We start from the raw sequence: 24,359 nt of genomic DNA on the forward strand, positions 1-24,359 counted from the left end.
GTGCTCAGCCCCAGTTTAGATTGTTAGAGATAACTTATGTCAGTATCCCAAACATGGCAGCAAATGCTGGTCACTTCTGCTTCTTTGCCTCATTTCTCTCAATACCTGCACCAACATACTCTCTTCCCTTCTAGGTAGATCTAGAGGCAGACATAAGAAATCTAAAACTGAAAGTAAAATAACAATAGGGGAAAAAAAATCCAGTTGCAGTTTGGTGGTTATATCCTCAGCCTCCCCTCTGCTCGGCAGGTTCAGCTGAGCAGACAAATGGCAAGACAGAAAAGACTCCCTGGGATAGAGTTTGCAACTGCTCTAGTTGGGATATTACTCATGAGACCCACTGCTGAGGTAAATGCTCATCATGGGAACAGGCCATGTCAGTGCTCGGCACAGATGTGTGCTGACTGTGCCTGGAGAACACTTGCTCAGACAGATTACACTGCAGCAGTAGTCAGGCTTCCACTCATATTCATCAGCATGAAAATTCACTCCAGTTCTCTCTTTTATAGTCTCTAATGGATTCCCTCCTCCCCATACCTCCCCCTGCAGAAGGGCTTTCAGCTGCTGTCTCCAGACCTCATCACAGCTAAGAGCTTGTGCACCAGTCTAGGAATAAGTGGTATTCAGAGGTGCCAATCAGAGCCCATGGATAGCAAACCTGCCTGGAAGCATCCTTACTTCTTTAAGTACACAGATAAAGAAAAACAGTGTGGAAGGGGCAGGGAGTGGTAGCAAAAAAAGAAAAAACAACTAAACTCCCATCCTCCAAAACAGAATTTGAAGATTGTAGACATATTATAGCATGGGTTAAGTTGTAGAGGGACCTTTAAAGGCCACCTAGTCCAACCCCCCTGCAACAAGCAGAGACATGTTCAACAAGATCAGACTGATCAGGGCCCTGTCCAACCCCACCTTCAATGTCTCCAGAGATGGTGCATCCACCACCTCTCTAGGCAATCTATTGCAATGCCTCACCACCCTCACTGTTTAAAATTTCTTCCTCATATATATAATCTAAATCAACCCTGTTAGTTTAAAACAATCATCCCTTGTCCTGTCCCAACAAACTCTGCTAAAAAGTTTTCCCTCAGCTTTCTTATAAATTATAGAATTATACAAGTCCCCTTTAAGTACAGAAAGGCTACACTAAGGTCTCCCCAGAGCCTACTCTTCAGCTGAATGACTCCCGCTCTCCCAATCTGTCTTCAGAGAAGTGTTCATCCCTCTGATCACCTTCATGGCTTCCCCTGCACTTGCTCCAATAAGTCTATGTCTTTCTTGTGCTGAGGACCCCAGGCTGGACGCAATATTCCAGGTGGGGCCTCACGAGAGTGGAGCAGAGGGGCAGAATCACCTTCCTCGACCTGTTGGCCACCCTAGATTAACTAAACGTTCCCAGTCACACACCTTTCCAACACACCAGGTGCAGTCCTTGCACAGGGTCACTCCAGCAGCTTCTCCTGTAGCATCAGTACACACTTAGCACAGAGGGGCTTCTGCAGTCTCACCAACCTTGACAGTTACATCCATAAAACAAATTCAGCGGGGCACCTATCAGGCTTCCCATAACACTCTTCCCTCTGAGAAGGGCAAGCAGGCAGATAGAGACAGGCCCAGACTCTTCCCATTGCAATCCGATCAGAGAAGCAGCTCCTGTGAGTCATGATCACACTCTCCATTACCCAGCCTCTCCAACACTGTGGCTTTCAAGTTGCATGTTTCATGCCTGGTTGGAGTCATACTTATAATCCTGCAGGACACACTACAAGTTATTGAAAGAAAAGGGAGCACAGGCTTACAACAACTTAAATACTGGCTTGACAGAAGGTTTGGCAGCTCAGAGGGGTTCAGTGCACTCACATGGTTCCAACATTTACCAGGGAACAGATTTAGCATTCATTTGTACCCACTGCTGTGAAGCATTTCAACATGGGCCGCCTGCTCACAAGTCCCTGCTCGGATCTGAGCTAGTGGAGCGGCACCTGCAATCACAGCTGGGATTCACCCAGAGAAAGCAAAACCACCAACCAGCTGCCACTGCAGTAAGAATCAACAGATATTAAGGAAGGGAAAGAATTCAAGTCTCCTTCCTCATTTCACTAAAGGTGAATGGAGAGCTCCTCAGTTACTAGAGGAAGAAGTTTGCTGTTTAATTTGTTTTAACTACAAAGAATTCCTTCCCAACCCGATCTTCTGCAGAGCTGTTTTCCTGAACTCTCAGGCAGCCTGGGGCAGAGGAGCATGAAGAGGTTGGATTCAACCCTGGCTCTGTGTAGCCAGGTTCTTACTGTCCAGCATACCCACCAAGGCCAGGTTTTGCACATGGTACAGCTCTTCCTCACACATCTGCTATGAAAAATTCCACTGCTACTCAGTCCAACCCGCTGTGCGATAGCAGTGCCTTTCTGCATCAGCTACTCTGATATGCCTCTGCTATCCTTCCATCTCTCAAAATCTGTCTTGTCCCTGAGGCATACTTTTAGGCAACTGGCCCCCTGGGCTACTCAACTGAGTAACAGCCAGAATTTCCCTTACCAAAGCTGACACTTCACTGGCACTTGATCCTGGAGACAACAGGAGACCAGCACTTTTAAGCACAGTCTCCCCCCTACGGACAACAGGCCAGCGTTTTTGCCACCATTTGTTCACACACCCGCACGTAACAGCTGAGCCTTGGCAATGGTTTCTCTTTACACTGTGATTGCCTCATCGGCCAGTATCTTTGGGGAGGGAGAAGAGAACAGTTAAAGTGCTTAGAAAAGATCTGTGATGTACTGTTCTCTACTGAGATCTTCATATCGATCATGGGGGGGGGGAATAAAAGCCTTGTGTTTGGTATTCATGAAGCATGAGCATCTTCAATGCATTCGTAAAGCAAGGAAATGGTGAAGTGTCAACTGAAAGACTAAACGCTGCAGTTCCTCACCTTACTCAGCCTTCCACAGTGTGTGCATTTAGACATTTCCGCACTGCCAAGTCCCTCAGTAGGGCTGGCTGCCATTTGTCATATAAATTTCAGAGCACTTTTGGGACACAATTCTCCAGGGACTGAGAGATGTCTGGAGACACACCACTTCAGCAACACTGCCTTCTCTGACAGACCCACAGTTCAGCAGTGAACTGGCAAGAAGAGACTGTCGCTGGACAAAGAAAGGATTCTGCTGAATAGGTAGAGGGTTCAGGAACTAAAAAATTGGCTCCTCAAATCTCTCTTTTTGAGGTTAATGCTTCGTCCTCTAAGGCAGATCACAGGCCATCTCCACATTCTTTATTCCTCAGTTTCCCAGTGAGAGATGTTGATCTCCCAGTAAATACACACCAGCCATACCAGTGGTCTCTGAAAAACACACATCTCGCATTACTTCTTCACCCAGCTCTTCAGAAAGCAAGCTACCTATTCTTATAAGTATTATCACAGAATATTCTGAGTGGGAAGGGATCTACCAGGATCATCAAGTCAAACTCTTAAGTGAATGGCCCATGCAGGGATTAAACCACAATCTTGGTGTTACTACCACCATGCTCTAACCAACTGAGCTAATTTCTACCTAGACACCATGATGCCAGAAGCCATTTAGACACACATATAAATGAACCTGCATATTGCTCAGGATGAACAACCTTTATGTAAGTTTGCATTTATTGCATATTTATTACATTTATTTAATTCTTTGTGAAGAAGGGAATGATTGCAGGGAAAAAGTGTGTCACCCTGATTTAAGAACCTAAAAGTGCCAATGAATCATTTATTTGTACAAGCTCTATTAATCATGTTCTTAGACAGTAAAAGTGGGTCCCACTGTAACAGGTACTGTACCAATCCAGAAGGGTACAAAGCTTCTGTCACAGGGGCTAAGGATCTCAAATGCAAGAGAACAGGGAAAGCACAGAAAAGTGCATCAACAACAGAGAACAGTGCTGCTACTTACTAAGCATCATGAAAGACTTCAGTCAGAGATAAACCAGGATAGAAAAAGACACTGATAAAGAACACTGAAGGAAGAAGTAGAGAGATAGGAAAAAGGAGACAGAAGGGCAGACAGGATCAAGAAAAACAGAGGTGAAAAACTACAGAACAGAGAAGATCAGAGAAACAGCAAATCGATCCCAGGGCAGTCTGTCCTCTACAAACTGAAAGCTGTGACTGGTGGAAAGTTTCTACTTTGGCTGTTCTTGAGGCTGCAACAACTGGCCAATCCTGAAGTGACTGTTACTAGTCCTTTGTCCATCAAATGCACATACACTGGAAGGTGAGAAGCAGACGATTATCCATTTGGGCTCTGTTAGTGTTTTTTATTCCCCAAATGGGTACAATCCCACTGTGGTTCTCACCTAGAGCTAAGATCAGAGAAGGAATACCTCCAGGTCAGTTGTATTATGCTCCCCTCACTGTGTTCACTGCAACAGGGCTTGCTTCTGCAGTGGCTGTAGTAGCTCTGCAGACAGTAACATTTAAAAACTTGTTTTTATAGTGTTTAAAAACTGCCTAGAGTTCCTCCTTGATAAACAGAAACAAGTGCTACCCTGCAGAGAGGCCCAGAGTAAAAGAAATTCTGAAGACTCAGAGTCTGCTGACAGGGAAGGGCTCCTGTGAAAATTGATATGTCATGAATGGAAAGATTTAAGTAATTCCTCAATTTAATTTGCCAATAATTGTAATATCAGATGTGAGAAATGCACCAGCAACATGAAGATACCCATCCCTTAATTCCTAGCATCTTTTAGCCCAGGTGTATCTACTGTGGCAAGGAATGCACCTTGCTCTCCTTAACCTCACAATAAGCTGGTCTGGGTCCAATGTGCAGGGAAAGCAAAATCACTATGCTTAGGCAGGCAGCACTTCTTCAGCACGTTTTCTCTGACCTCCAGACTCTCCCCATCAAGTTATCGCAGATGAGCTGTCTAATACCCACTCTTGCCTGACAACAGCTACATTTCCAGAGTCCCATAAGACAACACTGTCCTCTTGTCCTGAGCAGTGAAATGAAGCACTGTGGAGATGCTGAAAGTAGGCTAAGGAAAGAACAGAAAGGCTGCAAAGTTTGTTGTAGAGATGGTAATGCTGAGCCATCATTCTCTGCATGAACCTGGCCTTTGCACCTACTTCACAGGTCCAGTATGCAGTGCCTGGCATAAAACATTCTTGTGGATACTCAAACATTTCTTGTACAATAAAAGCAGCACCACATGTTCACTTCTTCCTACATCCTGTTACAGTGGAACAGAGAAGCAGCAAAACCTGGCTGGTATTTACCCCTTCACAGGAAATCAAGGGTGACTTTATACTTACTACAGACGTTCATGCTGTCATCTGCTCATGCCAGCACAGTGCACAGGGCATCAGTGAATGCATCTCAGCTTTCACTGAATAAAGCCAAACACACGGCAAAGGCAGCCAAGTTCACTTTCCCTCTTCAATAAAAACTGACACTATCTGAGATGGACAAATACTTCAGCATGCACTAAACTTGTAGTACCATGATGAAGGCTAAGAACAGACAAGCAGGAAAGGGCATAGTTGTCTTTCATCACACTCCATAAAGCTGCTTTACTACAAAAAGGAGACCTGAGATAAAGTGGTTACTGTTCAGGAATGGGAATCAATAAGTGACCAATTTCTCCCTGATTTGCTACAGCAGTTCGCTCTTCCTCTCACACACCTTAGCTTCTCCCTCTATGAAATCGAAATAAGAGCAATCACCTCCACAAAGTGTTTTAACTCAACAAGGTGATAGGAGATCAGAGTGTTTTACTATGTAATGTGTTGGAAAATGCTCAAGCACAAGGGAGCAAGTAAATTATACATAACGCAGAGACTCAAATGAACACAAATCCCCTGTCCTCTTCCCTTGTACATGCCATCACAATCATGGTTGCTGGAGACCTGTGTAAAACTTCCTGCCACAAGCCAGCCTTCCTGCAGCATGCTGTGTCTCAGCAAGTGCTGCTTGGGGCAAGGAACCTGCTGACATGGCTCTCATAGGCACTCCCAGCACTCCAGACAATAAAACCCCATCTGTTCCATGCCTGCAACAATTAGATTGAGTTACTCCATATGTACAGCCCCGCCTGGCAGGAGGTGAGAGAGTTTAGGTTATTTTAACACACCTCCAGGTAGCTTTGCTACAAAGTATATATATCTACCATACCTAAGCTCTGTGCATCAATTAAAAGCAAGCAAACTCCCTGAAATGGTGCACTAAATTCTTTCTTCTGTTGTGGTTTAACTCCAGTCTGTTAAATTTCTTCTGCTCCTACAATTTAATGAGTACTGACATTAAGCTGAAAGTCCACAACTCACAGCGGGAGGCATCTTCCAGACACAATAATAAACTGCAGGGAAGAATCCAAGACAAAAGGATATTTTAGTCAAAAGCACTCGCTTTACAGCTCACAGAAAATATCCGAGTCAGCACTGCAGCAATTTCACAGAAGAAATACACCCGCCACACCTGTTCAATTCTGCCATACTGAAACCTATTGATCGCGATGACAGGCTCCATGGCAGAGGGAGATAGATACACGGTCTATTTATTTAATAAGGAGGGGACAAAAGAGTGCGCAGACAGCAACTGAGCTTCTCGCAATTCTCGGCATGGTCTTACCAAGCCCCACTCTGCAAGGGCAGAGGCGGAGGATGAGCTTTCTGAACCACCATGAAGCTTTGCAGTGCATCTTGCCACCTCGCTATTTGCTGGATACTAACCTGGTATCATGACAGCTTGCAGGATATGCTGATTTTCTTTTCGTACAGATCATGTCCACATATTTAAGTCAAGCAAACCAAATACCTCCATCCTCACACTTATACAACTTCTATTTGGCTTCTTAACTAGGGAAATCCTCCTGCGTGAGCAGTTAACTCTTTTGGGACAGCTGCACAACCACCTCACTGGAGGCTACAACTCAGGCTATTTGTCCACTCACCTATTTTCATGCATCCAGTGCATTACTGGAAACTAAACTAGATCTATTTTTGCTCCCTTTTCTCAATAAGTAGGCATCAAAATTCTTAAGTCCCAGTGGCACTGATAATTTAACTGATATGAATGACAAAGTAGAAAATACTGCCTAGGCATTGGGAGCGAAAATATCCATTGAAGCACAGGGCACCAGCCTGATCTATGTTTCAGCTCTTCTGCCAATCTGTAATTGACTGTTGTACAACAAAGCTATCACTTGATAACAAATACATTTCTCATCTCAAACATGTAATTTATGAGACATCAAATGACATTTTATGGCACATTTCATTGCTCTGAAACAGCTAGTTAGTACTGGTGAGGGTGTGGTAAGAGTTTACTTTTACCAAAGTAAAAACATTAAAAAGCCAGCCCTCCATTACACCTCGATTCCAGAGAGCAGCAGTTAACTACACCTGCTCCCCTCTAACTACAAACAGAGCTGGTCCTGTGTGACAGAATACAGAAACACCACAGATAGGAAGTCTGCCCTCTGGGCTTGGGCTGTCAGGCATCAAAACCTGCAACCCAGTCTAGCATGTTCAAGATGTGAGTGCTGACCATGATACACCAGCATGTGGGATTTTAGGCACAATGTCTACGGTTCTTCCACAGCCACATTACCAGTTTTGATTCAGACAACTTTTAAAACGAGAAGCCTTTCTTGGAAAGTTCCTTAATATATACTTTTAGTAAGTACTGTCCTAGGGTTGTGGCCCTGGCTCAGTATCTGCACAGAGCCATAACAAATAATATTAATATGAAAGTATCTTTTTCAGAGCCTCACCAACCTTTTCTGCAGCACATATTTCCCAGTCCTCTTACCTCATATACATTCCTTTGTCCAAAGTTCTTCAGATGTATGGAACAAACAGAAAACACAGGGGCCAGTTCTTTTAGTATCTAAGCACCCTGTGATGCAAACACACAATATTCTCTAGTAGCCAGGTGATTTAGAGCAGTGAAATGGGTTATAGAACACTGTCTAACACCAACTACAGCCCTTCACTACAACTGCTTTTAACTCCCACGTACAAGGCAACCTGCTCTCTAAAGCAAACAGCAACGTACGAAGAAACAACTAATCCAGAAGGTGAGGGGGAAAAAAAAAAACTAAGAAGGAAAAAAAAGGGGGGAAAAGTGCATTTGACAGTGGTTTACCATATAGGTTTGTATGACCACCCTCCCTGGCTAGGACCTGAAGTAAAGAATTTTTCAAATATTTATTCTCTGCAAGTGCTATAAGTGGGTCAGCATCTACCCTTCACTAATAATTCACGTTACAGGCTGTTATCCAAGCTTCCTGAAACACAAGACACATTGCAAAACCTCAAAGAGGATCAAAACCAGAAGTATTTTAAATTACTTTCAGTATCTTCATTAGTATTTAATCACAGGATGTTTAAGGAAAGCAGAAAGCCGAGGTTACTGGATGCCACATCTAGTGCAGAACACTGCACGGACTGTGTACACCAGCTTCCAAACATATCAAGCTAATAGTGAAACTTAAAAAGTTTATAAACCATCCCACTGGGACCTTTTAAATCTCTCTGAGAAAGGCAATGAGTAGGCTGTTAGTCTAATTAACTTAGTGAAAACTTGCCATCAGCCCGATATTATCTAGAGTGCACTGGAAATGACTCTTACTACCTCATTTTGTCAGGTGTGAGTTGGCAGGTGTTGCATGAGGCCCTGAACACTCTGTTTGTAGACTGTGGCAGCAAGACAGAAACCTCTCTCTTTAGGTCATGTAACACAACCTTATTCTACCAACCCACAATAAACCCTGTACCACAAACAGAAGTCCCAGAGGGAAAGGAAAGCACTGAAGCATCAGCATTTGTCTGTACTGAGTGAGTAAAGGATTAGAATAATGCAATCTAGTCGTGAAGTAGCTGGATATTAAATGTCACAGAGAGAGGGGGGAAGGAAAACTGTCTAAGCAAGAATCAGCTACAGTTAAACTTATTTTGCAAAAGAAATTAAGATGAGTCCCACAGTGATATTTAATTAACTTACACCAATATTCAGCTATGGCTCAATTGCACAGCCACGTAAATCTGAAAGAATTCACAATATCAACCTTTCAGACACTTACCAGCTACCATACTGACCAAAGCCCATTACTCACAGTCTAATCCTCTGAAAATACAAGATGTTGCAAACCTCACAATATTTTCTTGTCAGACAGGTGCAAATGAGAATCACATTTGTTGAAAAGTGCCTGATGGAAGTCAGGTCCTTCCAAAACCCAGGACCAAGACTGAAGCATGGACTCTGATGACACCCCCACATACCCTGAGTGAATACCACATCCTCAATTCAGATGTCATCACACATCACTTGGGACAAGGTGAAGTTGGTTTTCAATGCCAAGGAGAGGTAGAGCCAAACAGCATTGCAGCTGAATGAATGGTACTTTTTCATGATATTTATTTCACATCTGAAATGCAGGAGGATCTGTAGTTGATTAAGATTCTGTTTTCCTGAGACAGGGTGCCTGGTTTATGGACCAGTGGAGAGCTTCATCTCATCTCCTTTGCTGTATTTCATGTGTACCCATCTTCCCCATTTAACTCCCTTAATCTGACCTGTCTCCCTGAAAGCCAAGCTCCCTCCACCTCGATATCTGCACATCTCACAAACATCTACTCTACTGAGATCTCTGCTCTTATGATCTAAGGGGCGATGATGAGAAGGAAGTGATTTACTGAAGTTGATCAAGTTATCAGCTGAGTTACTGATATGGTTTGAAGCTGGCTCCCTGCCAAGTCTCCAAACCTTACCACCAGAAGTGTCCCCCCCCCCCCAAACCTCAGGGAAAAGAGAGAAAAAACAACCAACTAAGAAAACCCGAAACAAGAGAGACAGCTAAAGTGATATATATAAATATATTTACACTTATGTTACAATTGAAATATATATACAATTTAAAAATATATAGAATTTCATAAGGGAAGGGGAAGGGGGAAGGGAAAGGGAACAAAACCAAAATAAAATATATGTATATATATATATCCCAATCAGTAGCCCGAGATCTAGTAACTAAGAGTTAGCAAAGAAAATATCCCACCACTCTCCTAGGGACAACCGAGAGTCGCTCCGGCACAATCGCTGGCAACCTCTGCCTCCCAAGGTCGACAAGGCCTTACCAGGCCTCGCTCCCCAACCCGACAGACTCAACAGCAGGGAACCTGCACCTCCAAGCCGCCGGAAGGAAAGAGAGCGAAGGCCTCCCCTCCTCTCTTCTTATAATCTGGCTTACGTAAAAATCGTAGGGAATACTGGGTAAATCTGGACCCTTCCTTGGTTACAAACTGGTCACCAAGGAAGGCCTAGCCCAAACCACCACAGTTACCCACAACAAGCACACAGTAGATGCATTGTGACTGCAGAGTAAAATGCCATACACAAGCTGGCTCATGCCCGTACACTCACAGTTCACCAGACAGAAGGAGGATTGGGGTCAACTCATCACAGCCCAACCGACAAGTGGTAACTTTTTTCAATCATCTGCCTCACTGAGGGCTTCCAGAATCCCTTCAATGGTGTTGGGGTTTTTTGAGTTTTGCTTTTATTTTGCACATCCTTATCCTGCCCCAAATTTCAGGCAGATGTTGACAAAACCCATTCAGCTGAACCGGCCACTGAAGCGCAAATCTCTGGGAACAGACTTTCTCATGCCATGGAAGAGGAGAAATTTATTTTCTTTTCAAATACCCACATTCCCCTCTCACCCACCCATCATCCCTGACATACAAGCCCACGCTCACCTCTCCCTCAAAGGTTTGGTTTTGTAATTTAGACATACACTTTTTTCTGCTCTGTTCTTTGTATGGGTGTCAGTGAAAGCAAGGCCAGTAAAGTGTATTTTTCTATTTCAAAAGTGAAGTATGGTTCTCCAGTATTAGAAACAGCACTGCACCAAACATTTCAAAGTCAACTGCTGATATTTTCCTACCTATCAAGTCAAACAAAAAGCCCAACTCCTACAGTGTTCTGCTACTGATATGTCTTTCATGCTTTAGAAGCTTTTGAAGTGTTTTTCAAGGCTCTTAAAACATAATGCAAAAAAAGCCATGTTTTTTAATCAGTTACATGTAATACAACACAGGCAGCAGAGGATCTGCAAGCAGTAAAGAAGGAGCCCACACTTTTCTCTGTGGAAAGAAAGCTAAAGTTTGCCTCTGCTTTTTCCTTTTAATAGCTAATACACAACTACACATCAGAGACATACACCAGTTCTAAACAGGGCAGTATCTTTAGACAGCTCAAGCTAGTTTCTTTGCAAAGCTTAAGCTGCACAATTCTTACACCAAGTTATAATTCAACATTTCAGACCTTGGGCCAACCTCTGAGTTGTGCAACACAAGACTGTGTTTTTTCCCCTCCCTTTCTTTTCTTTTTGAAACACAAAGCAATCATATTCAGTTGTTGTTGACAAGGTTTGTAGACACTCAGCAGATGGGGAAGACCACACAACTTCCCAATTAAGCAACCACAACTGTGGTCACATTAATAAATGTTACCCATAATTAAATTAAAATAAAGGAAAAAAGCAAACTTGAGGAAAAGAGACAAATGTGTTGTAGTTAGTTATTTGCAAAATAATTTAATATCAGAAAGGCAGTCACCACACTTGGTTGCATTCATTTCTCTAAGCAGTATTTCATTCAGAATTGCTCTATTGAACACCAAAACAATCTAAGCCTGTTGAAACCTTGACTTGTCATTTTGCATTGGCAAAAATTGCACATGTATTCAGCTATTTGATTTTTCCTCAGTTCTTTCTAGCTCTTCCATTCAAAGACTGAAGGCAACACTTCTTTCATGGTCCACTCACTGTAGCAGGTTGATTTCTACTCCTGCACCATCTCACCACTCTTCCATCCACACACAAGGGGTCAGGATCTTCTTTCCTGGTGTTGCTTGTGAACCGGCATGAGCAATATCAGCTCAGCACTAGAAACATCTGAGATAAGTGTGCTGCCATAAGCTATAAAGGGAAAGCTGCCCAACTTAAGCACAGAGGAACAGGTATATCTTATAAAAAAGGTATTTACCATATATACAGGTCACTATTACAAAGTTTTAAACTGTCAGTGGTTACTGCATATTTCTGTGATAGTGCAGACTCCACCACATTTAAAGAGTAAAAAAAAAAATTGCGTGGTTTCTTTTCCCTTGGCTAGCATTCCTTCTGAGCATATGCATAATTACTTACTATTGATAGGCACACACTTAGAACTTTCTGACAACTTAACCCAGATCTAACACCGCTCTAGTCTGACTGATACAGTATTTACTGCCTGGTAAAACAGTGTAAAAATCTTGCTCCAAAAACACTACTCAAACTTGCAGCAAAAAATGTGTTAGTGCAACAGAAAGCAATCAGGCTGCTCACTGTTCACCTATCAAATCCTGTTTTCCCTTCACCCACAGTGCTCTTGCTTAAGACATCATTTTCCTGAGTGCATTTAAAAAGCATTCTTTGCCAGCAGCTCTCCAGCACTGTGTAAGTTAGCTTGCATGGCAAAATTTCCTCATCTGCTGCAAGACTCCTAAAGGAATTAAATCATGCAAGTCATTACAGAACTTTGATTATTATATTAAGTAATAGGTCAGATGATTAAAGAACCCATTCAGTATCAAAGGAATTAATTGCTGCTTTAACTGCTTGGGTGGGTTATCCCTGGCTGATTGCCAGGTGCCCACCAAAACTGCTCTATCATCCCCCTTCTCAGCTGGACAGGGAAGAGAAAACATAATCAAAGGCTTGTGGGTTGAGATAAGGACAGGGAGAGATTACTCAACAGTTACCAACATTGGCAAAACAGGCTCAACTTGAGGGAATTAGTTTAATTCATTACTAATCAAATCAGAGAATGGTACTGAGACGACTCATACTCTTCCCCTGCTCCAGCATGGGGTCCCTCCCATGAGAGACAGTTCTCCACAAACTTCTCCAACATGAGTCCTTCCTATGGGGCTGCAGTTCTTCACAAACTGCACCACTATGGCTCCCTTCCACAGGGTTCAGTCCTTCAGGAACAGACTGCTCCATTTTGGGTCCCTTCCACAGGGTCATGATTCCTGCCAGCAAACCTTCTCCAGCATGGGCTACTCTCTCCATGGGGCCATATGTACTGCCAGGAATCTGCTTCACAGCAGGCTTCCCATGGGGTCACAGCCTTCCTTGGGGTTCCACTGCTCTGGTGTTGGGTCCTCCACAGGCTGCAGGTGGATCTCTGCTCCACTGTGGACTTCCATAGGTTAAAGGAGCACAGCCTGCCTCTTCATGGGCTGCAGTGGAATCTCTACTCTGGTTCCCGGAGCACCTCCTTCCCCTCTGGCTCCGGTGTCTGCAGAGTTGTTCCTCTCACACATTCTCTCTTCTCTCTCCAGCTGCTGTTGGTGTTGTGCAGCAACTTTTTCCCTTCTTAAGTTATCTCAGAGGCACTACCACTGTCACTGATGGGCTCAGCCTTGGCCAGCAGTGGATCTGTCTTGGAGCTGGCTGGCATTGGCTCCATTGGACACAGGAGAAGCTTCTGGTAGCTTCTCACAGAAGCCACCCCTGTAGACCTGCACTACCAAACACTTGTCACTCAAATCTAATACAGAAGCTAACACGTGCTAGCTAAGCAACACAACAAAAATAATTCAGACTGTGGCATTTGATGCTAATGAGCACCAGCACTATCCAGTTTGCAAGAGCCAAGGCTTGGCAGCATACTTATTTGAGAAAGTTAAAACTGCATAAACCTCTTTCTGGAAAAAAAAATAAAATGTGAAAAGCGAAAAAGGATAAAAACTCAAACAAATGAAACAAAAACCTGAATACTATCTTAAGAGCAGAAGCGTATTTGGATTCACAGACAAGTCACACAGTGATAACAAGAAAGTTGACCAAAATTTAGAAGACTTCCCCCCACCCCCCCATATTTGTTCTTAATTTGAGTTGATCAAAAACTGTCTGGAGAAAATTCAAGATTTCCGTTCAACTTTGAGATACAAGGTTTGTGATAAAAATCGTTACAAACTTACATGTTGAAAGCATCCAGCTACCAAAGAAAATGAGGTAATGATATTTCAAAATAAGAATTGGCAAATATCGAAAAGTGTTCTGATTTCAGCCTTCCACTGGAAAATGATTACATCCAAGTTCTTTCCAAGTTCTCTCTAAAATAAACTCACTGGGTCCAGCGCAGAGTATTTCCTCGCACAGTACACATATACACACAACAGACCCATCAGGACTAATGGTTTGCCTCCTGCTTCTGGCCGGGCTCCTCTTGCCATGGAGTAGGAAGCCCACCTCAAGATCTATGAATCTCCAAGCCTTCAGATACAACATCCCACAACTCCTCTATACAAGTCACTTCAAGGCCCCTGGCAGGACGCCAGAGGTGCTGGCAGCAGAACTAAGTTTGGGGAGTATTATCCTGGGCTGGGATGCCTGTTCATTGCTCAGCACATTCACCATTCTGTGTTAATAGGAGCCAATATACTTTCCCCGACCTCTACTTCCCACAATTCTCAGAAAGCCTGAAAAATTAATATTCAGGTGACTTCTAAGGTTTCATTCTGCATAATGATGAACAGGGAGAGACAGCAGAGAAACAAAGAACCTGCTTCAATGCAGGTGGCACAGGACAGCAAGAGTAAGCAGAGTGCTCAACCTCCTGAACTGCAATGGCAAACCTGAGTGTCAACAAACCATAATGACTTAGTGCCCCAAAACACCTCTGCCATTATTCAGCAAGCAGAATTAGGAGATGGCATGAAAAGACAGACCAGTAGACCTTGCAGATTCTCTGCAGTTACGCGTTGGGACAGTTAATGAAAGCTCCAAAGCAGGCTGTCCGGGGCTTTTTTAGATTCTCCTTCAGACCAGCTCTTCATGACACAGCAATAGATCTGCACCAAGTATTGACTGCCTTTCCTGTTTTCTTAAATGGTTTTTAACACATTATCAATCAGACCATCACTTTTAACTGTTTTCAACCATTCCAGAAAAATTACAGTCAGACAGCTGCTAAAGATCGAGTTCACTTCCAACTCTAACAGGAGTTGGGATTCACCACAATTCACTGCGGCACAGTTTGGCACAGCTGACTTTTCCCTGATGGTTGGGTATCAGGAGATTCAGTTCCTGCCCTATCTTTACACATAAAGCATTGCTATAAGAAGTGCCAGTCATGTTCAAATCAGAGTGTCTGGATGCATGGAGATGGAGGTCTGAGTGTCAGGCTGCAGATCCTGAAGCTGATAAGTGGGTCCTCTTGTGTCAAAGGCTATCTTGACATCCTGACCTAAAGACACCAGCATCCTCAAGATCAGATCTTCTAAGAACATCAACACTACACTAAAGCTTACTCTAATGTATGCACTTTAAAAAAGAGAAAAAGAAAAAGAAAAAGAAAAAGAAAAAGAAAAAGAAAAAGAAAAAGAAAAAGAAAAAGAAAAAGAAAAAGAAAAAGAAAAAGAAAAAGAAAAAGAAAAAGAAAAAGAAAAAGAAAAAGAAAAAGAAAAAGAAAAAGAAAAAGAAAAAGAAAAAGAAAAAGAAAAAGAAAAAGAAAAAGAAAAAGAAAAAGAAAAAGAAAAAGAAAAAGAAAAGAAAAAGAGAAAGAAAAAGAAAAAGAAAAAGAAAAGAAAAAGAGAAAGAAAAAGAAAAAGAAAAAGAAAAAGAAAAAGAAAAAGAAAAAGAAAAAGAAAAAGAAAAAGAAAAACAAAAAGAAAAGAAAAAGAAAAAGAAAAAGAAAAAGAAAAAGAAAAAGAAAAAGAAAAAGAAAAAGAAAAAGAAAAAGAAAAAGAAAAAGAAAAAGAAAAAGAAAAGAAAAAGAAAAAGAAAAAGAAAAAGAAAAAGAAAAAGAAAAAGAAAAAGAAAAAGAAAAAGAAAAAGAAAAAGAAAAAGAAAAAGAAAAAAGAAAAAGAAAAAGAAAAAGAAAAAGAAAAAGAAAAAGAAAAAGAAAAAGAAAAAGAAAAAGAAAAAGAAAAAGAAAAAGAAAAAGAAAAAGAAAAAGAAAAAGAAAAAGAAAAAGAAAAAGAAAAAGAAAAAGAAAAAGAAAAAGAAAAAGAAAAAGAAAAAGAGACTTTGCTGAATAATCAGCAAACTTAACCCTTCCAATTCCCAGCATGATTTACTGGTTGTGTCCATTAATTCTGCAACTAAACATGGAAGATTGAGCAAAACTCATTCAGTAAAATCTTACTTTTAAAATATGAAACAGGCTCTGCAATCTCTGAAGCATTCTAGCTGTCTTTTGTTTTTACAGCTGAGTACAAAACTCTTGCTATTCTGAAACACAATGGGCAAAATCCTCGCTCCCATAAAAAACCTGAAAAATATATAGCTGAAAATACAAATTATAGACACGATATTTTTACCCAGAGGTTAAGCTAGTGAATAATTTCTCCACACTTCCTTGTAACACAAGTCCTCCATCCTGGCCCACACTCACTGAGCACAGCAGTCATGGTGACTTGCAAACTGCAGAAGAACAAAAAGCTTGTTGTCCACTGACATCTTCTTGAATCTAACCCCTGTCTTGAGGTCTTAAGAGCAACAATGCCTCAAAATAATTCTCAGGGCAGCCTTTCTGTTTAATTGCTCCATGGATAAATTTCAGTATATCTAAGGCTGATGCACAGGAGAATTCTCTCAATGCAAAAATAAAAGCCCAAAGCACAGGAGTCCAGAGAGAATTTGTTAAGTTTTAAATGCTCAGTGAGATCTTTGGTCCAGTCTGCCTGATTCATGATACTACAAGCCAGTAGATCAGCTTATCTGAACTTCGGCATATCACAGGTTGTTGCATTTTTCAGTATTACCCTTGCACTATGTAGTCTCATGTCAGTAGTTTGCTAGAGCACATCTCACCAAGGTATTCTGTTTAGATAGGAACAAGAGAAGAAAACCCATTCCTTCAGTCATTTACTACAGTGGTTAACTACCTATTAAAAAATGGGTACTAATTTGTAGTTTCAATTTGGTTTCAGTGTCTAGCCTTACATTCATTTTCTGCTTTGGTATTTTATCTTCTCAAAGATGTTTGAACACTCTAAAGAGCATACCTCGGGTTTTGTTTTAAAGAGGTTAAAATCTTGAAAGTCTTCTTATGGCCTCTCATAACTGAGACTTCTCTGTCCTTTCTCCAACTTCTTAATATACTTTTTGAAACAGATACCAGAAAAAGTTGCAAAATATATACTATCATAAAATCACTTTCCGTCTCCTGCTAATATTTCAAGGGTTAAATAAACCTTTTTAGCTGAACATTTCACAAAAGACCTAAAGTTGCCAGTCTATGCTTTTTGAGTCACTGCTTTTCAAGACACAGTCCCTTCTTGCAAACTGGCACTTGCTTTTTCATCAAATGCACTGCCTGAGAGGTTAAAAAGCAACTCAGATCACACCGCCTCATCTACTTCATGATTTAACCTTCTGCCAGTCTTCCAGTAACTTGCAGCATCCATCAGAAATTCTTTATGTCCTTTCCAATCACTGAAAAACTTATCATGTAGCCCTGTTTTCATGCTCATCACCTGAGAAGGGCACCCTCAACGTCCTTTTGGGGATGCTCTATGACAAGGGATTTGTTACATCACTTACTCTTAGAATCTCCAGCATTGTTATTGATGCCCATTGCTAAATCCAAAAGCAACACCAAGAGTTTCACCTGTCCCTAGAGCTTCAATAATCTCTGCTATGACACAGATGTACAAAAGTTCTTAAATACTTCTCTGTCACAAGTTTTCCGTTGTGCAGATGAGGTACAACGTACACACGTCAGCAAACAATACTTGGAGAGCCAATGTCAAGCCAAGTCTGACCAGCAGCAATCTCAATGACTTCTGAAGCCTCGCCCTGTGCTGACATTCAAGAGCTCTCCAAGTTCCTTTAGGCACGTGGTGTTCCTTTGGTGATGAATGCTGACATTCGAACCCAAATTCCTAAAAACTCTCAGCCAACGGACAACTATTTGTATGGTTTGTCTGCTTTAGCCAAGACAAAGTGCTTGATGCCAAACAATCTGAAGCAGAATTAGCAAGTCCTGATCTTGCCTTATCCCTGTTGTCTGCAATGTGCTATTTGATCACATCAGCAGTTTTGGGGCCATCAAGTGCAGAAAAGTGACAGGAAGACAAGTGTCAGCTCTGACAATAGGCTGCATCCACGTTTCCTCTCAATTAACAATGCTAACAGCACATAGAGGCATTCTTCATCTTGCAACTGTGGTAACTGCCAGGGAAACATTGATTAGAATGAATTTATTAGCATACAAATACATTCTCTCTCCTCCACAGGAACTCCTGTCCATAAGTTGATCTCTCCAGTGCAGAGAAGAACTCAAGCTGCCATTACCACAGACCATTTTGAAGAAAAATCAGCCTTGATATGATGAATATTTCCAACAGAACAATCTAACAAATACCACATCCCTCCACCTTTTTGCTTTCTTTACACAGAACTGCACAGAACAAAAATCCAATTAAATTTCTCAAATGAGGTCACCTCTCAAACTCGCATACACTTTCTACAAGACTGCCAAGGAGTTCTCATACAGATCTGGACCTAGTCCAACCTGAAATACATTTTGGTGCCCTAAAGCCCATGGAATTTCAAAAGGACAAATTATTCATCAATGTCCTCTGCGTACTAAAATGCATTCTGTGATGTTGCTAGCACAAAATGGCTGTTTGCTATGAGTAGGCAAAATGATTTATTTGTTATATATACATATAGCCTCTGAAGCACTGCAGTCCTTGTGACAAAGAGGCATACAAATGTGAGGATTATGCAGATAAATCACAGGCGCAGGACTGGACTCTACTGTACTTCCACTGTATGTGTATATATATGATCTACAAACACTTTCAGATGAAGTTTTGTAACATTTTAACATTGAAAACTCTTGTTTTTATAAAAGTTGATTACCGCTTCCAAATACCCATCTTCCTGCCCCTGTGTATTGACTAATACATTAAGCTAGAATAAGACAATACAGTTTTTGCTTCACGGCTATTGAGAAGCTCCTAAGCATGATTAGATTATCTCAGTTCAACCCAGACCAAAATCATTTCTGGGATGTTCCCACAGCACATTTCATCTAGTACATCTGCATTATTTATGGCATTCACACAAGGTGAATTGAAGGCTTTTATAAACGAAGACACAAATCAATACAAGCTCTTAGCAGATGGGGCCTTAGTAGGGTTCTAAGGCAGCATCGTTCCACACTGAGCAAACTCTTTCAACTGAGCAACTGGTAACACAGAAGAAAGGTTTGCTTAGGAAGTCAGGAATTAGAGACACCTTCAGGACCCATCCTTTCCAGAACTGCACCTCCCTCATTCAGAGCCTGAAAAGGCAGGGTTAGGTTTGCATGCAGTAGTGCTTGAAGTGCTTCGCAACATCAGTCTGCAAGCATCATGATGGCTCCGTTTCATCTCCCTCCCCAAGCTAAGATAAAAAGGCTGTAACACAGATGGCTTTCCCTGTCAGAGGTACCATGGGCTGGGGAAGAAACTGATAGGAGGCAAATTCAGTTTGGCACTCAGTCATGTCAGCAGTGTGCTCCAAAGGAGACCCTCCTCAGCTTCCACTGTGTTGGTGCTTGTTGTAGCAGCACAGGTGGAGGTGCAGAACTGGCCTGAGAGATCAGCACTGGGCAGGAGAACCAGCTGGAGCCACAAAGCCTTAGTTCCTCAGAGAGGGAAAAACCCTCCCCACCTCCATACAGATATGGCCAGCTGGGCCAATGTGGGACAGCAGATGACAGTAAGATATATATGGCTTCACAAGTGCCTGTTTTTCAGATAATGTTCATTTAATTGGCTGGTCTTCATTGACAAATGCTCATCACAAAGAACAGATCATTATTTGATGCACTTAGTGCAGCGATCAGATCACCCTGATCCTTCTGCTTTCCTAATGTATCTACTTGTACACTGAAAATTCATAAGAGTTTTTTTTCTTTGAATTTAGTGAAATTGAGAGTTGTCTTCAGAGATTTTGGCAAAAGAACCTTTTAACCATCTATTTATAGAGCAGTGCATTGGGATCTGCAGTAGCCAGAAGGAAAAAGGAATGAATGATAAATTATCCAACACAAACTTCCTTTATAACAGTAACCTGCAACAGAAAAAAACTGATTTATGTTCCTGTTCAATTCCTTGCTCTACAAATGCTCAGTAAAGGGATTTGCCCCCTTAACCGAATTTAAAAACCTTAAGGCCTTTAATTTTCTTTTTTTTAAATCAAAGAAGTCTCAAAAGGTCCCAGCAACTCAATCTTCAGCTGAAAAACAATAGGCTACTGAACTTATGAAGAGTTTTTATTTTTGTTGGGGCTGAAAAAATCCTGTTAAGTCTTAATTAAAATCATGCCTTGCTCAGCTGGCACGGGTTTTACTTTCATGAGATTTATGAGTACATGATCCTGACAGCTCTCCATGAGGTCCTTCTGGAGAAAAAAGGAACACTGAAGATAATGACTGAAATTCTCAAGTAAAATCACATGGGGAGAAAAATCATCCATGGTTAATCATTCTACTCTTCTCTTCACCAGTGCTCCAGAAAATCACACACTTCTCTACTACTCCCAGAAAAGAGTAAAAGGTTGCTAGACAGGAGACCAGCTCGTCATATTCTTCCTCAGACATCCCTCTTCTAAATTACCACAGGCGGTATTTCCTGTGCACACGCAAGCAGCAGCAGAAAGCCACAGAAAGGCTTGGAGGCCCTCTCTTCTGTATACAATAACGGTGTGGGTCAAAATGAAGTTGAGACTCCATATAACAATGAACCTTACAAACACTCAACATGGGAATTCAGCCTTCTCAACTTGAAAGCAGTGACAGATTGAACAAATCACATGTATAATCTAGATGGGTAAGTAAACTGCAATCCTTCCATCCTGAAAGCAGTGGGATGGGAATGCTTGGCATGTTGCCTTACCCTTGGGTAAAGGCTTTGTAGCACATAAGTTATTCCTGAGAAACTGCTGACAGATAAAATTTATGTAAACATTAAAAACTGCCATACTGAGTCAGGTAGCAAAGGCCAGCTCTATGTCCCTACTTCAAAACTGTCCAGAAATGGGAGCTCTGGTAACAGCATAAAAGTAGACAAGAATAAAACGATACTGCCCCAGAAACAACTCTTAATTCCAGCCACATGCAGTTCAAGATAATACAAGAAGCAGAGGTGACTTCTGCATGATTCAGTAACCCCTGATGAAATTCTCTTCGATTAATTTGTATAATCCTTGCTTTAAATTCACATAACCTTTTAGGTATTCCACAGCTTAAAAAAGTATTGCGTGAAGCAGTATCTCTTTGGTTTGAGCTTATCTGATACGCCCTCTTCTTATAGTTCCTCTTCATATTCTCTGACATTTGATATTTTTTACTAAGTCTTTTACATATTCTCTGCCATCTCTTCCAGCCTGAAGACTTGCCATGTATATAAATGTTCCTCACAACACATCTGGTTCCATACCTTCAGTCATTCTTGCTGCCCTTTTTGAAACTTTCGTAGTTCTGCTACACTCTTTTGAATTTTCTAAGCTATGGATACACATGAAAGACTAGGCTAATCGATACAAAAATTTGCCTTGCCTTTGGGAATCAATTCTAATAAAAGATACACTATTTTCTGAGGGAGAGGGGTTAAATTGAGAAGTAGATTTGAAAAAAAAGTTATTATAGCCAGGTAAGAGAGAAGCTCCATTTTAGCCCCAGAGATCTGAATGATTTTAAACACCACAGCTAACAGTTTAGTTAATGCATATTAAATATTTTATCTAGAGTGGTATAGCAAAATAAACAGTAAACAAAGTAAAACAAATAAAGAAAACCAATAGCTTTTCAACAGAGCCACTGTACGTTGCTGTGGGAACATGAGGTTATGTGCAAATTCCAGGCTTAGCACTACAAAAGGATAGGGGTTATTTTCTGTGTGTCTGTGTGTGTGGCAGGTAGTTCCACATACAATCAGGACCCTGACTGATGAAGGGAGCATGAATCAATATCCTAAAGGCTGGGGCAAGTGTTGTACTGAGAACTTAAAATTGTTTTTTCTTAAATTTTCCCTAATTTTTTTACTGATGGCCTCCTTCAGTAATTGTAGGCTGTTATCACAATCCCATGCTGTTCAGCTTCTTACGTTTCCATTTTGTAGGTTTTCAGAAAAAAAAGTGTCTTGAGTATAGTCACTGAGTACAGAGAACTCCTTCAAGAGCAAGGAAAGCACATATTGTTCTTCTATATAATCTATAAAAATTTTTTAAAAAAATAAAAAAACCCTGAGGTATCACCTCCAAATTTGCCCCAAAACATCAACAGCATAGAGAATACCGAACTGCTCTGGCAATGATTTTCCAGGTAAGACAAAAAGCAAACATCCTGATCACTCAGTGAGCTTTACACTTCTTAGTAGAAGCACAAAGTTAAACTTCAGTGCCCAGATGCTAAAACTTCAGTGCTGTTTGGGTGGCAACTCTGGAAATATGCCTCCACAGCTTCAGTTCAGATGTTCCTCATTCCTCACCCTAGATTGTCACAGATGAACCTCTGCAAGGTTAGCACCACTTCTGTGTTTCAGCAGCATAACAAAAAAAAAAAAAAAATCACAGAAAAATCTCAGAATGCATCCTTTACAGTGTGTGATACTTCTCTAAAGGAAACACAGAATACTTCCGGAAAAAGGGCAGTGTGATTATAAAACAGTGGTCAAGAGAAAAATACAGACATCTTTCCTGAGGCTAGAGAAAGCATGCTGTGCTAAACAATTTAATAATTAAATTGAAGAAGAAAACACCACTGTAATTAACATACAAAGAATCAGCATGGCCTAGCTAATCTCATCGTGACGAGATCGAATAAAGTAGCATGCGTTTTATGGAGCAATTTAATGTGGCAAGCAATTAATCGTAAGAGCACTAAGTCAAACGAACAGATTTCCCTTTAAGGAGATCACATTCATCATCTGTAATGTATTCTAAAGTGCAATTTGTTAGCCAGCCCCTGAATTTTACCGAAGACATTTACTGTCTTCCTTTAGCGGAAAAGTGATTCCTGCCTGACAGGAGGGAGTGGCATCAGTCTTTTTGAACTGGCTACCCTATTAGCACTAACATGTTCTCAATCATTGACGTGGGAAGCAAATAACTTACAAAAAGCAGCTACAAGTTTTTACAAGCCTTATATTGTAGAAAACACTACACACTATTTGAATTATGTCCTAAGCCACAGAGCAGCATGATCTGCCCCATGTCTGTAACACCCTGGAACTGATAACATTACTGATGCAGGCAGGAGGAAACAAAAAAAAAACCCACCCAAAACAAACAATCAAACCCACAAAAAACACCCCACACGTTCCTTGCTCATTGAGAACATCAGTAGGCATCCTTCACCTGGGCTCCTCCTGGGACACATCTGGCATTCTGGCTCTCCCCATCCTCTGATATTCTCAGCTACAAAATATCCTTCCCTGCTTAGATTGCATCATTTTAACTGATTACAAGACTGCCCCAGACTCTCAGTGCTTTGAATGTTAGAAAACCTTTCACTTCCAACTTTTATTTATTTATGATACTCCCTGTCCATTTGTTCCCATTACAAACTACCCTTCAGCTCCAGAAGCTGCTCTACATCACTTCTGTTTCCCACCGCATTAGCAGTATCCACTAGTTTTCACTTTGCTGGATTGGGCAAAGCATGAGCCATGTGTCCTTGGGAAGGAAATTATGACTCTTGATGCTTGTCTGAACCTGTCCCCATTCAAGTTTATCCTTCTACAAGATGAATTTGAAGGCCCTCTTCTCTTCCTAGGAAAGACTTTCTGTTGACTATTTTCCTATCTTGCTTTGTAGATGGCATTATTTTAGTTCTGCCCGAATGCACAGTTCGGATCATGAAGATTAGTAGGCTGAAAGCAATCAAAGCTCACGTCCTCTAAGTGTCCTTGGGCCCAAACTGATTCCACTTGGAACACAGAAAATGCTTTAAAAATTAAAAACGTATTAGCAGACAAAAAAAAAAGGGCCCTAAGAACCATTCAGTAAAGCTAAGTCTTAACAGGGACCACTAAACTTTACCGAAAAATATGTGGCAACATTTCATCTAGAAAGCACACAAAATTCACTCAAATGAGGCTATTGGCCATGTGAGAACAAAAGCTTGCAAGAGACATACAGCTTCTGCCAGTGCCTTCCTGCCCCACTGTCACTCCGAATCAATTCAAAAGACAGATTTCTTCACAGTAATGACAGGATGAGACCTATGCCTGGCTGCTTTCAGTCCTCTTCCAGCCTGATAATTCCCCTTATGCTCCACTCAGACTGAAGGCATGAATATAAAGTAGCCCCATGCCAAATCAAAGTTAAAT

The 24,359-nt window shown here is 41.4% G+C and overlaps 1 protein-coding gene across 3 annotated transcripts in view; it reads right to left on the reverse strand.

Annotated features, from left to right (window-relative positions):
• ARMH3 (armadillo like helical domain containing 3) overlaps positions 1-24,359 on the reverse strand; it is a 127,696-nt gene that overhangs the window by 32,674 nt on the left and 70,663 nt on the right. The window lies entirely within an intron of this gene.

This window comes from Chiroxiphia lanceolata, chromosome 8 (genome assembly GCF_009829145.1).
Source record: "Chiroxiphia lanceolata isolate bChiLan1 chromosome 8, bChiLan1.pri, whole genome shotgun sequence".
NCBI classification, from domain to species: Eukaryota; Metazoa; Chordata; class Aves; order Passeriformes; family Pipridae; genus Chiroxiphia; species Chiroxiphia lanceolata.